Source organism: Xiphias gladius, chromosome 1, assembly GCF_016859285.1.
Source record: "Xiphias gladius isolate SHS-SW01 ecotype Sanya breed wild chromosome 1, ASM1685928v1, whole genome shotgun sequence".
NCBI classification, from domain to species: domain Eukaryota; kingdom Metazoa; phylum Chordata; class Actinopteri; order Istiophoriformes; family Xiphiidae; genus Xiphias; species Xiphias gladius.
In genome coordinates, this window is record NC_053400.1 from 1,620,793 (window position 1) to 1,640,635 (window position 19,843).

At 38.9% G+C, this 19,843-nt stretch overlaps 1 pseudogene; it reads left to right on the forward strand.

The window, feature by feature from the left end:
• The first annotated feature begins 8,842 nt into the window (after positions 1–8,842).
• LOC120791615 lies at positions 8,843–12,797 on the forward strand (annotated as a pseudogene).
• Positions 12,798–19,843: the final 7,046 nt, after the last annotated feature.

Here is a 19,843-nt window from a genome sequence, read left to right on the forward strand (position 1 = left end):
CTCATTAAAAACTCACAGAAAAATCAGCACACAGTTGGATATTGGAAATACTTGTGCTTATTTATGAGAAACATAAATGCCAAATGTATTACTTATAATTACAAAAGTATTATATTAGTTTTCTCAATCTTACATAAAATTGAAGCTAATTAAAACTCCTCCACTGAAAGACGTTAAATGGTTCCAGGTTCACTTACATTAATAAAACTATATGTATTACCGTACCTAAACATTCATTTTATTTCATTCCAATGAACCTGTAACCAGGGGACTACTTTATAACAAATTAGTCACAAGGGGAGTGAGGTGCGTACAGGGCAGAAAGAGGTACAGAGGAAGATGCAATTACTGACCTGGTAAATTATTCTACAATGTGGGGCTAACTGTCTCGGATCAGGTGAATCCCTACGGGCGTCTGGTCGGAGATGAGACTTGAATAAAGTATGGTTCAGTGGATTTATTGATTAAATGCTACCAATCAGCATGTTTTGTGTGGTTCTATCAAACTCTGCATGAAGACTATGTTACAAGGAAAAAACTGCAGGCATTAATGATCAGTTAAGCAGGGAAATACACTGGTGATACTCAAAACAAACGACAACTTCATTATCTAAATAAACCGGTCAATCACATCTTAAAATCTTGAATTTTACACCAGAACTGACCATAAACATAATACTCTCTCTTAGATGCACAAACAAATCACAAAACTGCAGCCTCAACTTTTCTGAACAGCTGTCGTCCTCACTATTTCTCCCTGACTTTGACAGGTTATTAAGAGACTAATTGAATATCACTACCCAACAGAGGGAGCCTTTTCCACAGACCTCAACAGAACACCAGAAACAGACCCCACTTAGTTCAAGCACTTATCATTAGCAACTGAAAGTAATGTTAACAAAAAGAGATTCTTCAGGTTAATGACAATAAACAGACAGTTTCATCCCAGAACGTGCCCAAACAGACTGCCAAAGCTGCTAAAATGGAATATATGCAAAAAAAAAAGAAGGTCCACGAAGGAAAACAAAATGGAAAACCTAAGCATCTGTCGCAACCCCAAGAACAGAGCATAAGAAAGAGAAGGATGAAACTATATTCAAACAATATAACCCGATGAAGGCTAATTAAGATAACCCACCAGCTTCAGTACACATATCATCTACAAGTACACACCCCTAAAGTAGAAACCCCAAACAATGCCCATGAAGTTGACGTCCCTCCTGTAGAGTGTGCCACAAGACCTGGAGGGAGATCTGTACCTTTCTGCTCATAAGCAACAGAGATTAGATCCACTATCCAGTGGGCCAAATGCTGCTTTGAAATAGTCCTGCCCAATGTTGTCCCCCTTTATGGAACAAGAAAGCTTGTCTGAGGACTTAGTGCATTCCATGTAGCTCTCGAGGGCTCTCACAATGAAGTTGTGAACCCTCTCAGCTTCTGCAAAAGGTGTGGTGAAGGATAGAAAGCCTCCAGCACCAGGGCTCTAGAGACAGAATTCCTCGCCAAGAATTTAGGATTAAAAGCCAAGTTTGGTAAGAGGTGGACCACCTGGTCCTCATCCCCAAACCTGAGACATTCCGCAATCACAGAGACAGCACTGTGCTCACCCACTTGTTTCGCTGAGGCAATAGCCAAAAGACAGGCTTTTTTAAAACAGAGAAGTGTTTGGGGGGATGTGCTCCTGGGGACACACCATCACAGCTTCCATTTACAGTAGAGATTGCTGCAAGGCAGCGTCTTATAGCTGATTCTGGACAAAGAGATGCTTGAGGAAGACAGGATTACAGAGATGTGACAAGTTAAGGGGTACTCCCCCCTAGCACCACACCAGTCTCAAACACCTTCTGCTTACTGCTGCACTGCAGGTAGGTGGAGGGGATCCAAGAAGCTTGCAAGGTGTCTGTCACCTTCCGTCTGGGTCAAGTATGCAATGCTGTCACCCAAAGGACACACATAAGGCTTCAGGGTCTGGAGCTCTAGGTATCATAATGAGCCCTGCATCTGGGATAACAATCCTACGTGACTGGAAGATGCCACGAGTTGCCCTCCAGCAGCCCCTGGATCTTTGCCATCCATGGTCTCTGCAGCCCAGCCAATTTGGTGCCACTAAGAGCAACTCTGTGCACAGTAAAGTTACCCTCCTGAGGAAAGCTGGCAAAAGAGGAAGTGGGGTAAAAAGGCTCAAGGCTCCTGTCCCCAGTTGACATGGTGCGCTGTGCATCAAAGACCCCGAAGGGGAGTGATTGTTCTCCTCTGTGACAAAGAGGTCCGTCTCTGCCCATACCAATCCATCCTTTGTGGGTGTAAGCGTCACTCACTGGGGTGGGGGTCCCCCCTTCACAGCAGGTCTGCAGCTAGATTTCGGGGACCTGAGAGATAAAACTCTCTAAGGGAGACACGTTTGGACTGTGCCCACAAGAGCTGCTGCCTGACGCTTGCATGCATGGAGGCAGACTTCAAACCGCCCTGCTTGTTGATGTAAGACACCATCCGTCATTCCGTTCTGTTAATCCTTATCATCACCCCTACAGGACGTGTCTCAGTTCCTGGTGAACCACCTCCATCTCTAAGAGGTTTACATGCCACGTCTGCTGTGCAGAACCCGAATGACCCGTAACAGACCTCCCCTCCCAGACTGCACCAAGCCTGATTGGGACTCATCAGAAGTTCTGGTCTATCTTCCCCAGTGTTGTTCCTGCACCCTCCCCCAGTAAGGCAGAATACTCATTGGCTGGAACAGCAGAATGAGTATGTCCCTTACCTTTGTCTTCACCACCTCTCGAAAACAAGGGGGACTGGTCCTGAACTTCCGGGAGTACCCAAACTCTAGAGTACTGATCACCCACTGACAAGGTGTGTTACACTGATGCTAAGCAGTGCACAATGGCTTTCATTGCATCAAAGAGAAGACTTGTGTCAGGAGGTGGGCAACATCAGGGGTGCTGGTGGGGCTTTGTAGATGCATGATCGGGGCACTCCTGAAAATTAGGGCCACTGGAGACTGCCCCGCTCTCCAATGCATCTTTGAGCTGCAGGCCTTAACAGTACAGGCTGATGGATGGACTTTGTATGCAACCTGAGTTTTTTGGCCACATCCATCTCAGCCTCTGCTACAGGCCTGAACACCTCATCAGGGTTTATCCTGGCCTACAAGACAGTAGTTCGGTATGCATCTTCCAATCCAGACTGCCTCAGCCAAATATGCCTCCAAACCATGGTCAGTTGTCCCAGGAAATTTAACCCTGGATCACTTTGTCCACAACCTTTGACATTTCTGGCAGGAGGTCAGCTGACTGATAAGCCTTTACCACCAGTCCAACAGTGATGTAGCCTGCCAACAGTGTAAAGTTTGGGGCCACTTTTATTGCACCATCCAGACCGTGCTTGTATTTAACGGATTTAATATGGAGTAATTCTTCAGGCAAAAACTGCTAGCTTTTCAAAGAAGGTGCTTTCAGTGAGTGCTATTTAGAGGGGATGGTACCTGGGGTCAAGAGTGGGCTTTCAGGATCTCAAGCATTTTCTGACAGAATACTACACCTGAAAGCAGCAGGAGTGAAAATTGGGCCTTCTCAGTAGAGCAAAAATAGCCACCCATAATAACACATACAAATTCGAAATGGTGCAAAATAACCAGTAAGTTGAGGGGAACACGTATGTGCTCAGTTGGATTATGACCTGCATTACGCTGTGTGGAAAATGTGAAATAGTGCATTATGCCAAAATTAAGTAAAATTGTGAAAATTTCGCATCTGTCCACAGTAGTTATTGCTACCCCACCCTTTTTTGCCACCTAAAACACCAATGATGGTGGATAAAAAACAAGGGTTTGAATATTTCACTCAGTATGAATATCATATAACTTTAATAAGGGATGGAAACAAGCTGAATGTGGTAACAGAGTGGAGTAAGATGTTTTTTCCAATCTTAAAGGTCCAATAAAGGGGAAAACTGGATGTTCAGGGGTTTAAAGAAAAACTTAAATAGGATAGATGTTTACTTTCCAATAAACCTGGAGATATGTTTCTCCAGACTGCATGAAGGCGAACATGCAAGGGGATCACTTGAAGACGTTTGTGTGGCAGTTTCTTTTTTGCTTGAAAGTAATCAAGTTTCCGTTTGTTTTTGTTTCCATTTGAACCAACCTCCCGTCAGGAGGTGAATTAGCTTACTTGATGTACAAGTCTGCACAGCATGTTGTTGAGATGTTGTTGTCCTTATTGACTCCAGTGTAAATCTCTGAAATCTACGGTTACCCATAATGCCCCTCTCTGAGTTGGTCCATGGGGACATACATGTGTATCTTCAGAGAAGCATAACTTCAGCATAAGACAGCCTTTATAAGGGTACATGTTATATCTAATGGCTTTATCAGTGGTTAATGATACATTTATTAGTAATTTATTGATCAGTTACAAGCCATGAAAATGCTGCAGACTAAAATCCATTTATTAAAATCTTAATAACATTCACAACTACACAGTAGACCGGATGGATTATTATAAGAACCCTTCAATAATTACTTTATGTAATTAATGTGTAATTTATGTGGATTTCAGGGATGAAGTCTGCATAGTTGAAGAGTCAGATGTTTGATGACAAGCTCGGTTCATTCACGTTAGTGACAGAATCAGTAGCAGAGAATGACAATTTCACAAGGAATGGAGCTGTGTTATGTAAAGTAAAACAGCATCAGCTGTTTCTTCATTTGTCTTCTTAGTGTCACCATATATGGATACTGCAAACTATCCTAGACTTAACATAGTTTGGCCCAGACAAGTTTCCTCGAGTCTCTGTCACCTACTCATATCATTCTTACATTCTGTCTGTCACCAAAGCTGAGGTAAACATGTTCAAATATTAGAGCCTGATGAACCTACAGTACAAACTCTTGTCCCTTACGCTTGTGTAACACTCATGCAGGGAAATACATGCTATCACTCTATTAACATTACAATTGCAGATGACTTAACAACTTTTCTGACTGGCTTATTAAGAAAGCAAGAAACCTCCAACCCATTAATGAGTTTATCATATTACATCAGTGATTTATGTCATGTTGCACTGAAACTAAATTCAAGAAAACCCCATGTTTTCACAATAAATAAAGACTTCATTATGGAGTTAAACTCTCACATGTAATAAATTGGGGGAAATTATGCCTATAATACTCGTATTGTAGACTGTGAATTATGGCCTATTAATAAACAATAAACCAATGAGTTACAGTTAGAGCCCACTTGAAAATGTAATCAAAGTACATATCTAAACATAATTGATGGTCTGTAAAAATGTAAAGCCTCTCCTTGAAAGTTAGTGACAGTTCAACGTGTATCACACAGACTGAGAAGTGAGATACACAAAGCAGCTACAGGTACAGCAGAACAAACAATAACATTCAAATTAATTACATTTTCTTTCATGTTTATGTTATTACATTAACGTTTGCACATTTACACAACACATGGATAAAATCAGAGCTGTAGAAAAAAAAGCCTATTTGGTGTTACAACTTCTCCTAATGGTGTCCACAGTTGCAATATGTGTTTGGTATACACACAATCTTGCAAAGTCATGCAAAAACAGGAACAATAACTGGAGGAAAAAGAAACACACATTGCATGTATTGCTTTACAGTAAGAGTTTGCCTTTGTATTATTAAAGCCATGTTGGTTATATCATTGTCTGAGACTGCCTTAATGAAAACATAATTGCGATAAGTACGGTCATCAACAACAAACATGAGACTTTATCTTTTCCAGCTTTAATCTGACTGACAGATACCTCGACATAAAGACTACATTTGAAACACATTTTAAAAACATATTTAACAGATATTTGCTGTTGACAATAATCCCTAAGTACAAATGTAAAAAATAAATGCACAATATTTTACATTAAGAAACAAAAAAAAAAAACTACTATGTACTATTTCATACACATATACAGTATATATAATATACAATAATATAATTCATATAGATTAAAGTAACTAAATTTTGCAAAACAACAATGAACTACATTTGAAATCAGTGAAAAGAAATTGAAATGAATGTGTAAAATTTAATTTGTATCTGTTAATAACAGGCACCTGCTTATGCATATAAAATGTATGAAAAAGTAATGATAAATACTCAAAATAACCATTAAAAATTTGATTTATGACAATTCATTGTTTCTGTTCAGGATTTATGGGCAAACTGGGTATTATGTCATTGTTTTGTATTATAATTCTGCAGGCTGTGCATCAGTTCTATAGCGCTGAGCTTATGTTATCCGGTCTGCTGCAACAACTTCTCATCATATTGCAAGAATGAGCCCAAGAAATTTCTAAACACAGATATTGTGGTTTTGTGTTGTGACATGTCTATTGATGTAAGAACTAGTGAGAACCTTACTCAGTATTGCTTGTTTTGCTCTCTTTAATTTATCTACGGATTTTTTTCCATTTTACTCCTGTGAACTAAAATCCTTTTAATTGAACAGTTATGCATGTTTTATGATTCATATCAGTAAAGGTTTTACAGCATCAAATTTAAAAACAGGCCAAACAAATGAAGAGAACATACTGTATATGTGTGAGAGGGCAAAAATAGTGTCCTTGTGTCTTCTCAAAAAATAAAATGATACGTGAAAGAGCAGGGAATCTACAGGTGCTTCCAAGCTTATATTTCTTCTGTAATCTATATAAAATGACCATTTATTCTAAAGTTTGTGTTGTTTTTCTGAAAAATCAGGAAACTGCTAATCAGATGTTTAGAGCACATTAATTATAACACACATTTTCTCATACTTAAATTGTTATTACCCATGCTAATGTCATGGCTCTAGAGGCTAGGCAGCCTGTAGGTCCATCACCTTGGTCTAGACTGAAATATCTCAGCAACTATTTGATGACTTGTCATGAAATGTGGTTCAGACATTCATGTTTCTTTGAAATATAATACCTGATGAATCCCTGACGTTTGTCAGGTCAGCATTTGTACTGTGTCCAGTACTTTAGTTCACGTTGTAGTTCACTTTGGTTTACTGCTACTTAGCAGCAAATGTTAGCACGCTAACATGCTAAACTAAAATGGTTGACGTGGTCAACATTATGCCTGCAACATCAGCATGTTAGCATTATCACTATACAAACCAGTTGTACCTACCACATCAAAGAGATTCTAGTGTGACTGTAGACTCTTAGTCTGGTTTAACTGTCACCACAAATTGAAAGAATCAGTTTGACCTACCTTCAAAGTCATTGGGCCAAATGAAAGACCATTTGTACTCGGAACCTGAATTTCCCAGACTTTTCTCTGTGAGTGTTTCAAGTTGGATTCACCAAACTCTCTTAACTGCACAAACTTGTTGTGAGTCACTTTTTACAGCTTGATGAAACGTTACCTGTTCGTGACAAGGTGCACATTAGTGAGATTTCATCATTAGTAAAATCAATGATGCTAGAATTCCTACAGTCCTGGTTTCTAGTTATTGGCATATATATACATATATGTGTGTGTATAGCTGAAGAGATGATCCAGTTTAACCCTTGCCTTTATTAAGGCAAGTATGAGAAAATCACTTGTACGTGCCACTTTAGAGCTAATGTGTTCATATAAGTTGCTCTTCAAGAGACCCAAAGTTTGCAGTGAATCCTCGTGTTTGAAGAAGAGTGTTTTGAAGAACATACTAGTATTTATGTCCTGCAGACAAAAATCTCACACAACCTCATGTTTCATTAGATTCGGTTACATGCTACCCTTTACATTCCACTTCAGCAGAACAGTGCAGCCTAATTCTTGCCTTTCCTCCAGTTAGTAAGTGCTGCTGTTTCGTAACAATTTGCAGACCTTTGGTTTTGGGCCTGTATTTTCAGTATTTAATAGATACAGGGTCCAATTGTGTCCAGTATAGATAGTACAGCCGGTAAAAGAACTTTTAGTTGCAGGTACATTCTGAGAATGTTACAATATCAAGGGTTCCACTGACTACAATTTGCAAATTAGTTCATTCTGAACATTTCTGGCTAGTATTCCACTTCTCAAACACAGCACTGCTAATGCAGAACAGTTTCATATGAACTTTTAGGAAACTGGTTTGTGAATTAAATAACTTGAACTTTCTGCTGTAGGTAAATGCAGCTTAGTTACCTTTCTGACTTGAGGTACTGCGTACAATATTCCTAAAATATATAGAAAGGTATTTTTAGATGATCTTTAATTAATAAAAACTGAAATAGGTTAGAATGTTAGAAATATAATCCATTTAGATAATATTATCTATATAAAATTATATTTTCGACCTTCTTTTTCCTGCCCTGTTCACATTGGCAATTATTTTATTCATCAGTCTTGTTGTGTAAAGACCTGCTGCCAGGTCTTCTAGGGGGGGAAGTGCACCCTGTTATAATTCCTACAATATTTCCCGACTCTGGAAATATCAGAAATATCACTGGATGCTGGCAACTCCCTTTTTTTTTTTACAAGTGTCCAATTCCCAACCACATACTGTTGGTGTAGAGATCTTTCAAACACGTGTGTGGACATTATGTGACTGATAAGCCTGCCAGTTTAGCTGATTCTTCAGCTTTCGTAGTACTCAGATAATCCATATTTGGCCTTACCGACACAGTTGAACATATATAAAAACCTGGAGTCAAACCTCAGATGCAGAAGTCCACATAGAAGATCCAAGGTGAGTTCAGCTGCAAATGTCTGCAGCAGAACCTAAAGCAGAAGTGTACACTTTCTTCCAGTGTTTGAAGATTTGAAAGATCTGTTTTTGGTTGAAACACTGTACCTTTACTGGAAGGAGAGGCTGTAGCTGATTCCTGCCTGTGTCCTGCAGGTCTGCTGGGATGGCTCGCATGTCTGTTTTCAAGTTCTCAGCGCTGGCTCTGCTGCTTCTGTCTGCCTGCTGTTGGGCCGACAATGAGGCATGACCATCTCGAGGCCCATTATATCACAGTGTAGATGTTATTGCATGTTAAAAGCTGCATGTTTTAGATATCAGTAACATTCAGTTAAACTGCTTATGTAACTTGTCCTGCACAGTCACAACCATGATTGGCCTCCTGTCTCAAAGAAGAAGCCTGTCAACTTTTATTTACAAAGATTCTGTTAGGAGGTTCAATTGAGCTTTCATTCACACCTTAGTTAAGTTTTTATTCACTAGTAAATGACAGCAGGATATTCTGTGGCACAGACCAGCCCTTAAAGAAGGCTGCTGTGGAGAGAAACAGCTCCTTTATCTTAATTTACAACTTCAGTCTTTTAGTTGCAGCTGTAAGCTGTTGCTATTATGCTGATGGTGTATCTCTTAAGCTGTTTTCTTTGTAACTTGGATATTTTCATTGTGAAGGTGCTACTATAAGACACAGTATTAACTTTTATCTGTAATTTCCTGTTGTGTTTCTATGAATTAACATGTTTGTTTTTTCCTCCTCTCCCTGCAGGCAGGTATGTAGTCCATTCTCATGATCAGAGCTATTGTACTGACCTGTGCAGTATTGGGACTGGTGTATTTTTATGCAAAGTGAAATTGTGTTGTTGTTGATATCACTGAGCAGAGGACATTGCAGAGGAGGACTCAGGGGAGCTTTCTGTCTCTGAACTTCTGGAGAGAGCCAACAGTAATCTGAGTGAGTGTGAGCTGCTGCAGTCACCATGCTCCTCATGTTGACTATTGATGTTCCAACTTCAATAGTCTCTTCTGATTATTTTTAGTGGCAGTTCAACATTTTTAAGTTTTTAAGTTGCTGTGTGATATATTTTAGTCCATTCCGACAATGATCCCATCCTGACTGGTGGAGACATCGCCATTGACAACGAGGCTGAGAAGAACGCTGACCCCTGCACCAGCCAAGGCTGCATGTGGGGCAAGTGGACCGACGGGAAGGTCTACATTCCTTATTACATCGCCAATCACTTCTGTGAGTTTCAGACGAAGGCTCGGGAGGCCCAAATATGCTCTGTCTATCTGCAGCCTTTTTGTCAAAAGGTTTGAGTCAGAATAACCAGAGATCAAACTGTTCATTTACCAGCATCAAACAGAGAAGGGTATGTTTGCTGCTAATTGTTGCTACTAAACTTATTATTTGCAGCAGTCATGTCCCCTGGAGACATGACAGGAATGACTAAAATTAAAAAACAAACATATATTTTAACAGCTAAACGACAGGCAGCAAAAGATAAAATCAAATACAGTAAGGATTCACGAAACCAGTGAATTAGAAAGCATTTAGTCACTTGTCCAATCTGCAATTTTTTACTCTTAAAGAATCACATCATGCTTGAACTCGTTCGACAACCCTGCACATACACATTATTGGCCTGAATATAAGATGACCCAATGATAAGATACCCAGCTCTTTCAACAGCTGTTTTTGGAAAAAGACTTTTTGAAGATACAAAAAACTTTAAGACTCTAACTGTTGGTAAAGTTTGCTCTGCATACTATTCGTCCAGGAAAAATAAACCCTTCATCCATGAAGCCTTTTCTGTTGTAAAGTAAAACATGCAATACTTCTATTAAAGCACAACATAGAAATAAAATGATAATATATATTAATAAATTCCAAATAGCCTATCCATCAGTCACCTACTCACTCTCTCTCCTGTCAGAATGATTTTCTCTTGCTTGTGGCCACAGTGATCATTGTTTAGCAAAAGTTACATAGTCTCGCTGTTTCTGCAGTGAAGACACCAGGAGACACTTTTGACTCATTTCCACTCCTCAGGAATTTATTTCCTTTCCTTTAACATGGGCCGACAGAAACTCCTCTATGGTCAACTGAACTCACTAAACACTTTTAGGGATGACTAACTACAAAAAACACAGTATGAACGGACTTAGTGAAACTCACTGCCCTAGCATTGTTAAGGCTACAAGCAACCTTTAATGCAATACTCTCTATAGGAAGCCGTTGCTCCAAGGGTAATCTCTACATATTCCAATACATTCAAACACATTTCTGCTGTGAATACATAATTGACTGGAATATAATACGACCCACATTTTTTCGAAGATAATTTCCAGATAAAAACACTACTTATATATTGGGTATTGGGGCCAACATTTTTTCTTGTGCAGTGGAATAAAAAGCTAAGTGTTGTGTGGTGTCATCCCGCCAGCCTCCCGTGAGAAGGCTATCATCACCCGTGGACTGGAGTCCTTCTCCTCCTTCTCCTGCATCCGCTTCAGGCCCAGCAGAAGCAGCGACCGTGACTGGCTGAGCATTGAGTCCAAGAATGGGTAAGAAATTGACATAAATGAACAGTTTGAGTTGAAAGCTTTTAGTTGAAGCTCAGACTTCTTTTTTTTTTCAAATTATGTCTGATCCTTTCCAGCTGCTACTCTTTCGTTGGCCGTCGTGGTGGTAAGCAGGTGGTGTCTCTGGCCCGTAGGGGATGCCTTTACCATGGCACCGTCCAGCATGAGCTGCTCCATGCTCTGGGATTCAACCATGAACAAACCCGCTCTGACAGGGACAACCACATCAAAGTCCTGCTGCACAATGTTCAGTCTGGTAATGGAGCTTTTTATTATTCCAAATGGCATATTAGAGAGAGAACCAAGTAAACTGCTGACAAGTACATTCAACTAAGATTCAAATAAGAGACACTTATCTGATGCTGTGTCGAGTTTTATTCCCCCTAAAAAGCCAAACAAGCCTAATTTATATTTCAGTAATCAACCTGGTGAAGCACTTGATAATGAAACCCTGTAGCCAGGCAAGAACACTGATATTACACAATTCTGCAAAATATACACTGTGGTATTGTGGGGTGCCACAGTTCTGTCTGGGAGACGGATCCATTGAAGAAATAAAAAAGCAGAAATGTTAGACAGGTGAAGTCATGAAACTGTTCAAGCTAATGTTTAAAGTCTTTAGTCCTTTGAAAAGACCATTTTTCCCAAGGCCTTCCTCCCACAATGATTGTCAAGTTCAAAAACTCCACAGAAAAAAATCATTACTGGCATGGAAAAAACTCTCTGTAAATATGATGGCTCCTTTGTGCCTCCTAGTGGACAAAAAGAGCCCTAATATCACTGATAAAAATTTTGGCACAACACTGATCCTACATGAAACAGAAGCTCATTGTTTGACTGCAGGTATCATCCGCACCAAACCATGGAGTTCTGCTGCTTATTGGGATCTTTCTCCAGCAACTGGGCTCCTTTCTGTCTAGAACAAACATCTTGAATTCAAATCAATCAAACATTAACTTTGTCCTCTTCATTTTTTTTAGGAAAGGAGCACAACTTCAGGAAGATTGCCACCCTCAACCAGGGCACTCCCTACGATTACAACTCTGTCATGCAGTACCACAGGTGAGAACAACTGGCTTGCACGTCAGCCCTGCTGTGTGTGTGTGTTGTGTGTGCAGGATGTGCTATGGTTCAGTCTAACTGCTCTGTGCCCTTTTGTAGGAATGCCTTCTCTAAGAATAACCAGCCCACCATGGTCCCAATCCCTAACTCCAATGTGTCCTTTGGCAAAGCCAAGCAGATGAGCCGCAACGACATCGCCAGGCTCAACACGCTCTACAAGTGCTGTGAGTATTCACATAAGAAAATTATGAATTTATATATATATATATATATATATATACACACACACACACATACACACACACACACACACAGGCATACACACACTGCCTGTATACAGTTTGTATTGAACACTCTATGACACTGGATCTTTTCCTAATCAACCTTTGTACTGTTCACTGTTACAAGGAAGCCGGTCCAGATGTTCTGACAGAAAGAGCAGAGAGAATATTGTCTCCTAGTGCTCGCCAAACAGAAGCTGCAGGCCTGAACTCATCAGTACAACAGTCAGTGATCATCCAATAAAGTAATTCTGACTGAAACACAGCAGTCTCTTTTCATTCTCTCAACACATCCTTTTTGTTTTCCTTTCCTTCCTTTCCAAAGTTAACTAAACAAAGCATTTAATCATCAATGAATCATTTATTTATTCATAGGAGCAGCTGTTTGCTTTTCTGGCATGATGGCAAGTGTAATATTGACATTATAAATTATCAAGGTTGTAGACCATACATTTAGGGGAAATGTAAATGGCCTGCTCTGACTGGATTACCAATTGGGAAGAGTGACTAGCTGCAAATCCAACCAGTTATTTGGAAACGAGACTGTTTTCAACAGGAATTATGGATGTTTGATTTATGCAGTACCCAAGGAAAATTTTTTAAATTTTAAGAAATTGCCAGTCAACATAATGGCACATCTTATTCAATTAGTTCAGTTTCTGAAGGGACCTGTTTTTAAAATCTTTCTTATGGTCCCAAGCCTCAAAATTAGTAATAAAATATATTTTGGATTGAATGTGCAGTAATTAGTACAGAAATAACTTATTGATGATAAAAACTGTCCTTCAAATGCACTTTTGCTGGTGGCCAAATAAAATTTAAAAAAAGGCATTATAAGATTATTAACTGATATTATCCAGTCAACACATTAGAAACCATATTTAAAGTTAGCATCTCCTCAGATTCATTATTTTTTTAACAATACAACATCTAGTCCACTTACTCTTTAAATGTCCCTACTCTGTCTCTACTTTGTATCTTCTCGGAAGTTATATATTCACAAATCAGGAATAATTATCTCCAGATAGCAAACCAGAGGGTTTTAAAAGGGCTTGGTGAGCCTTAGATGTAAGAGAGTTATCTCAACTCATAATAGGAATGTAACTACTTCAACTTATTTGACGAAAGACCAAACATTCAACAGTGATGGTAAAATTCTCTGTTAATTTTTTGTCATGATTTACACATTTAATTATTTACCATCATGTATTTTTTATGTTTTCTTCCCTCAGTATTACAATAAGAAAGAGTTCGTTTTCATAGTTTTACAAAGGTGACTCAAACTGTGACCATATAATGCACTAAAAGACCTAAAAAAAAAATCTGCATCAATTTAATAACAGCTGGACATAATAATGACTAAATATACTGTATGTCTGATATGTCAAAAATGACGTAGAGATGATTAATAAGGACCTTTTTAGGGTCCTGTCTCTTTTTTTCAGATACACTTGTCAATCACTTGTCCTGCTGGGACGGTACAACATTTATCTATGTGATGGAGCATTGAAATAAGGCATTAATCAATATCTATAATCTAAAAGGATCACACAGGATTTTTCTGCCCACCCACTAATGTATAACAGTTACTGTATTTCTTCTGATTGTGTTTATAATGACTTACAGGAAAAGCTTCCATTACATCAATTAATTTATTGAGATATATACTGATATACCAGACATTAACTGCAAATGGAGTGAACGTTCACCTCTTCACATTTGTTACATATTTGTAAGCTTGGCTTTGTCAAAGTGGATGTGTCCTACTATAGGTGGGTTTATATTCACAACAGTGTGTTGAATGTCTCACACTGATAAGACCAGAAGCCTGTTTTTTTTTTCTATCTCTCATGACAGATGTTACAAACTCCGCTCTCCAACACAACATTTTATTGTGTGGGAGGATACAATGAATATGTTGTTGAGACAACCAGGACTATGGCAAGATTAGTGATATACTGAGGTCATGACTCTACCCTGCCCCTATGGAAAATCATTTTATCACCATTTATCAAGTGTTAAATGATAACATTTTCTGCAGAAATTTTAAGTGTTCCTGCTGCTTGGTTCGTAATGTGTATCAAGTAATCTTTTTCTTTTCTTTAATTAAGGGTGTTTGCCAAGTGGATGTAAGTTAGCACTGCTTGGTTGTGCTGTATGTGATAAGACCAGTCAAATTAGAACTACTTGTAGTACAACGGTTGATAGTATTTGTGGCAGTGATGGTCCTTCTACTACTGAAAATAGAGGTATGAGTTTGAACTGCACCAGTACTAATATTAAAATCAGTAGCAGTTCCTGTAGAGGTCTTTAGGCCATTGTCACAGGCATTGTTAATGTTATTAGTAATGCCTGTGTTTTGCTGCCCTAAAGCTGCTGTGTGATGAGTCCCGCTGGGAGGGGACAAAGTGGCTGACATGAAAAAGGCCTTATGAGAGGAGGCATCATGAACATCAGACAGCACTGGAACACCTAAATACGATCCAGAATTCATTAATGTTATCACTAACACCTGAGTGGTTGTGGTTTCTACAAGCTCAGGCTGTATGTGAGAGAATGAGCTGCAACAGAGAGAGAAGGCTCAGTTTTACAACTGAAGAACACTATTAGAACTATGGTGAGTACAGTGGCCTTTTTAATGGCAGACATACATTGATAATGACCTCTCTTCATTTAGATGTTACACAAGGCCTGGAACCGACAAAATGTTTTATCAGACAAATCAAAAATACAACTAAATACAAAAAAAAAAAATCCTTCACCACCATTCTGTTGATAAAGTAAATGAAAACTTTACTTTAGTCTTCTATCTTTCACCAGCTCATTTTATTTTTCAACTTCATTTTCCTTTTTTCACTATTTTTCACTATTACTCATGCAAAATTTCTCATTGTCCTCACTAATTTTCCTCTTGCTTACATGATAAGGAAATGGTTTGTCCAGGGGACAGGACATGGGAGTGACTAATATTTTACCATTCACTGTGAAAACTCAGTAAAGGATATAGTATCTCTTTAAGGCTCTGCAGCAAAAATGCATGATGCTAAAATCTCCAAAACAGAATTCTGCACAGATCCTTGGGTTTGGTCACTGGTTAGGTGTTTCTGTGTTCTCCTGTACACACAGACACAGACACACACACACACACACAGACACACACTAACACATTTCAACAGCAATGTAATTTTTGTTTTAGCTGTGACTGTGTTTTCTATGTGATGATTATTTGACATTACACGTCAAAACAACACAAACCCTGCAGTGGAGACGAGATGAGAAGAATGTGAAGAAGAGGAATGTGGTTGGACAAGATTGTGTTAAGGGCAGAGCCTCTGATTTAGCCCATCTTAATCCTATATGTTATATTCTTTCAAAACAGTGAGTCCTCGATTTTTCCGCAATTGTAGAAGAAAGCAGGGTTCTCATTTCTAGCCAACGACCACTGATTTTGAAAAACAAAAAGTTGCCGGCCTCCTTTGGATAATGATGGATTACTTCCGCCCCATGCACACACTTCAGCATGTTGAGAAATCCAAATCTTCTAGGCCTGCTGTGCCTACTCATAGTTGCTAAGCTATGAATGGCCAATAGCTGTTTTTAGGAAGGTTTAATCAAATGGTATAATCTGATAATGTCAAGGGCGTAGGTTTGGACTCCAAAGTGTACATGCTTTAATGATCACTCGAAGTCATTGAATGTGACTTTGAGTGATCATTGCTTTCCAATGGTCAGAGCAAGCCAGTGCAGCACCTTCCATAAAACGCTGTTCATACTTATACAGATACTAATACTCTTACTGTTGGACTTGAAAATATCATTAAAAAGACTGTCTTTTGTTACTGTTTTTAGTTCTGTTCAATACAACTTTGAACATATTGATACTAATGACTGTTAATGCTTTAAGACACATATCGGGTTAATGTAATGTTAAAATCACTTACAGTGACCACTGTGGAGAAGTAAATAATCTGTTATTTCTTTATGCATCCATTATCAAGTAATAATGTAATTAGAGACATCAGTATTAGTAGCAGAATAATAACAAAATGTCTTCAGACATACATTTATTAGACTGTACTAGTTTAAGCTAGATGTACCTGAATTTCTTTCCCAGTCCAACCCTGCCCTCCAGTACCTGACAGAGAGGAAGTCCTGCAGCCCGGTCCAACAGTGATCTACACCGACCTGCTTTCCTGACCTCACAGACCAGACTGGAAAAAGGGGAGACGTCCTCTTCAAGACCTGCTACTGGATTTTGCTAGAGAATCTTTGAGAATGCCACGTCAAATAACAAAATCCAACCCATATTTATCAAGCAGATCCTCCATAAGGTATAACAAGAAACTCTTGACAGATAATTCAATTAAATTAAATGCAATTTTATTTATACAGCGCCAAATCATAATAGATGTTATCTCAGGGCACTTTTCATGTAGAGCCGGTCTAGACCGTACTCTTTGTAGTTATATTTACAGGGACCCAACATTCCCACATGAGCAAGCACTTGGTGACAGCAGCGAGGAAAAACTCCCTTTAACAGGTAGAAACCTTGAAAAGAACCCAGCTCATGGTGGGGGGCGTCTGCCCCAACTGGCTGATAAAATATAAAAGAAGTTTTTTTTGGGATGAATAGATTAGGTCCATTATTCATACTCTGGGTGACGTGATGGGGGATTTTGGATTCAGATCCTTTGACGAAATTGAAAATAAATAGAATTTGAGTAACTCAGAATTTTGGAGATTTCACACACATTCAAAATTACATTCTCTCAAGTAAAAAACACATTCTGCAAGGTACAACTGGAATTCAGGAACTTTCACTTAAGATAGGATGTAAAAATGGAGGAACTTCAAAAAATTCTATCAATATATAAGAAGTATACAATTACCAAAATTGGATGGCCTAAAAATATATTGGGATAGGGACCTGGATCAGGAGTTTCCAGAAGAAAACTGGAAAAAAAAACAAAAACTCTTTGCCTCAAGGTATTGTCACTCACGTGAAACACAGTCACAACTCTTTTTTTTATAAGATATTAAATAGATCCTATTGGCCTCTTTCCAAATTAGCAAGACTTAAACTTAGAAACAGTGATACATGTAGTAGATGTAATAGAAAGGTTGGAACTCTGGTGCAAATGTTACATGAATGTGGCAAAATTGGGGGATTAAATGATTTCTTTCTTGCCTAAAATGTTTTGAATACACTTGATCCAAAAATCCAATGTCTCTTGGGATTACTACCAGACAATGTTGAAATGTCAAAATGCCAGAGATTTTGGTGCTGGTTAACTATGATAACAGGGTGTAGGATAACTCTATACCACTGGAAATCTTCTGCCTTACCCACTCTTAAGGAATGGATAGAGGTATTAAAGTACTGGTGTAAATTACTGGCACCCCTGAATTTGAAGTACAGAATTTAGAATATCTTTAGAAATAAAGGCAAGTTAAACAATTTTGTATAATCGAAATATTTTAATAAAATGTCAATGCAAATGCAAATGAAAGAGTTCAAATTTTTGGATGCTATTGGCAAGGATTGGCACTGTTGGCTATCCTTCCTGCTTTTGGTCTACCGGGAGGTTCCCCAGGCCTGAACAGGGTTCTCCCCATTCGAATTACTGTATGGCTGGGACTTGCAGGGGTCATTAGACCTACTCTGGAAGAGTTGGAAAGCTCCTGCCATCAACTCTACTGATGGTGAGGAGTGGTGCAGTTTGTGCTGGAGATGACGGACTGGTTGGCAAAATACAAGGAGGAGGCAGAGATGAACCTGCAGAAGGCTCAGAAAGCACAGAAGACTTGGTATGACTGAACATTTTACTTAGGTGTGAATTGTTGTGTTTGGGCATCTAGAGGAAGAAAGGAGAAAGGGAGTGGGAATTTTCTTTCAATGAACTTAGTAGTAATTAATGTCCTAAATGTTCATTTCTTTGTCAGCTGCAAGGGACCAGTTAACCAACATGCAGCATCTCTCCAGCAGCCACACATGTAAAGATGTAAATATTGTAAACAGTGCATTTTTTATAGATAATAAATGTTTGGTTTGAAAAAGAAAAACTATTGTAATGCTCATTTTTAATTTGCACACATCTTATGAACCTATGAAGTCATTATTCAGTCCCATTTTATCTCAGTTCCTCTAACATTTGGTGAAAGTAGAATGACAGACAACACTTCTACTCAAAAACGACTACAATATTTCATTTTAGACATTTATTATACAGTTATCTAGAACATTATTCTTATATTCCACTGCTTTTTGAATTTAAGACTTTGGTAACTCAATTTCAAATACCAAAATGATTCATCCACGAGTAAAGATATGTTTTCACAAAAGATTTGAATTATTTCAAAAATTGACTACGATTTTTCATCTTTAGGGCCAAATTATCTCTTTACACAGTGCTTAAGGACAAATGGGTGGCTCATTTTAGAAAGAGAAAATTCTGCAAATTTTGATATAAAACAATGGGGAAGAGATTCCTACATACATCGTCTGTAGGCCTTTGGGTTGTCATTGAACAAGGGAACCAAGGAGAGGAGCAGCCTATTCTGTACCTGAATCACAAGCTGTTTCCCTGGGATACGAAGTATTTTGTGGTGGAGGAAAAAGGTCTGGCCATCAAGTGGGCTTTGGAAAGCCTGTGATAATAACTCTCAGGAGAAAGTTTGATTTGGAGAATGGCCATTGTGATCTCAACTGGATAATCTCCATCTTACCCGTTGATTCCTCTCCGATCACACAAGTTTGCCATTCAACACCAATCAGGCAAAACCAACCTGGCACCCCACCTCTCCAGGTCTGCTCACATCGCTAACCTCTGGGAGGAGGGGAATGGTGTGACAGAATGGCCCAGTCACTGACGGCAGGTGGAGCACACACACCCATGCATGGTCATATAGACGCACACCTAAACACGCTGCTCATTCATTCACTTTCCATTCTTCTGTGCTAGCACACAGGGAGTGTCACACTGTTTTGGCCTTCCTGGTAGATCACCAAAAGGGGCACACTTGGTAGTTCCACCATAGGTCTACAATACTGCTTTGTGTCTTCCCGGTGCTTCCTGATTAAAACAAAGGCTGAGTCCAATTAGATGTTAAAAAGGATCATAGCAGGGTGCATTGAGATGAAAAATTAAAAAAAAAAAAATAATTTTTAAATTATACTTTCTTTCAGTTTTATCTAACTACCCATGTTTCACACTTTAAAGCCTTTTCCACACTGCCATAATATA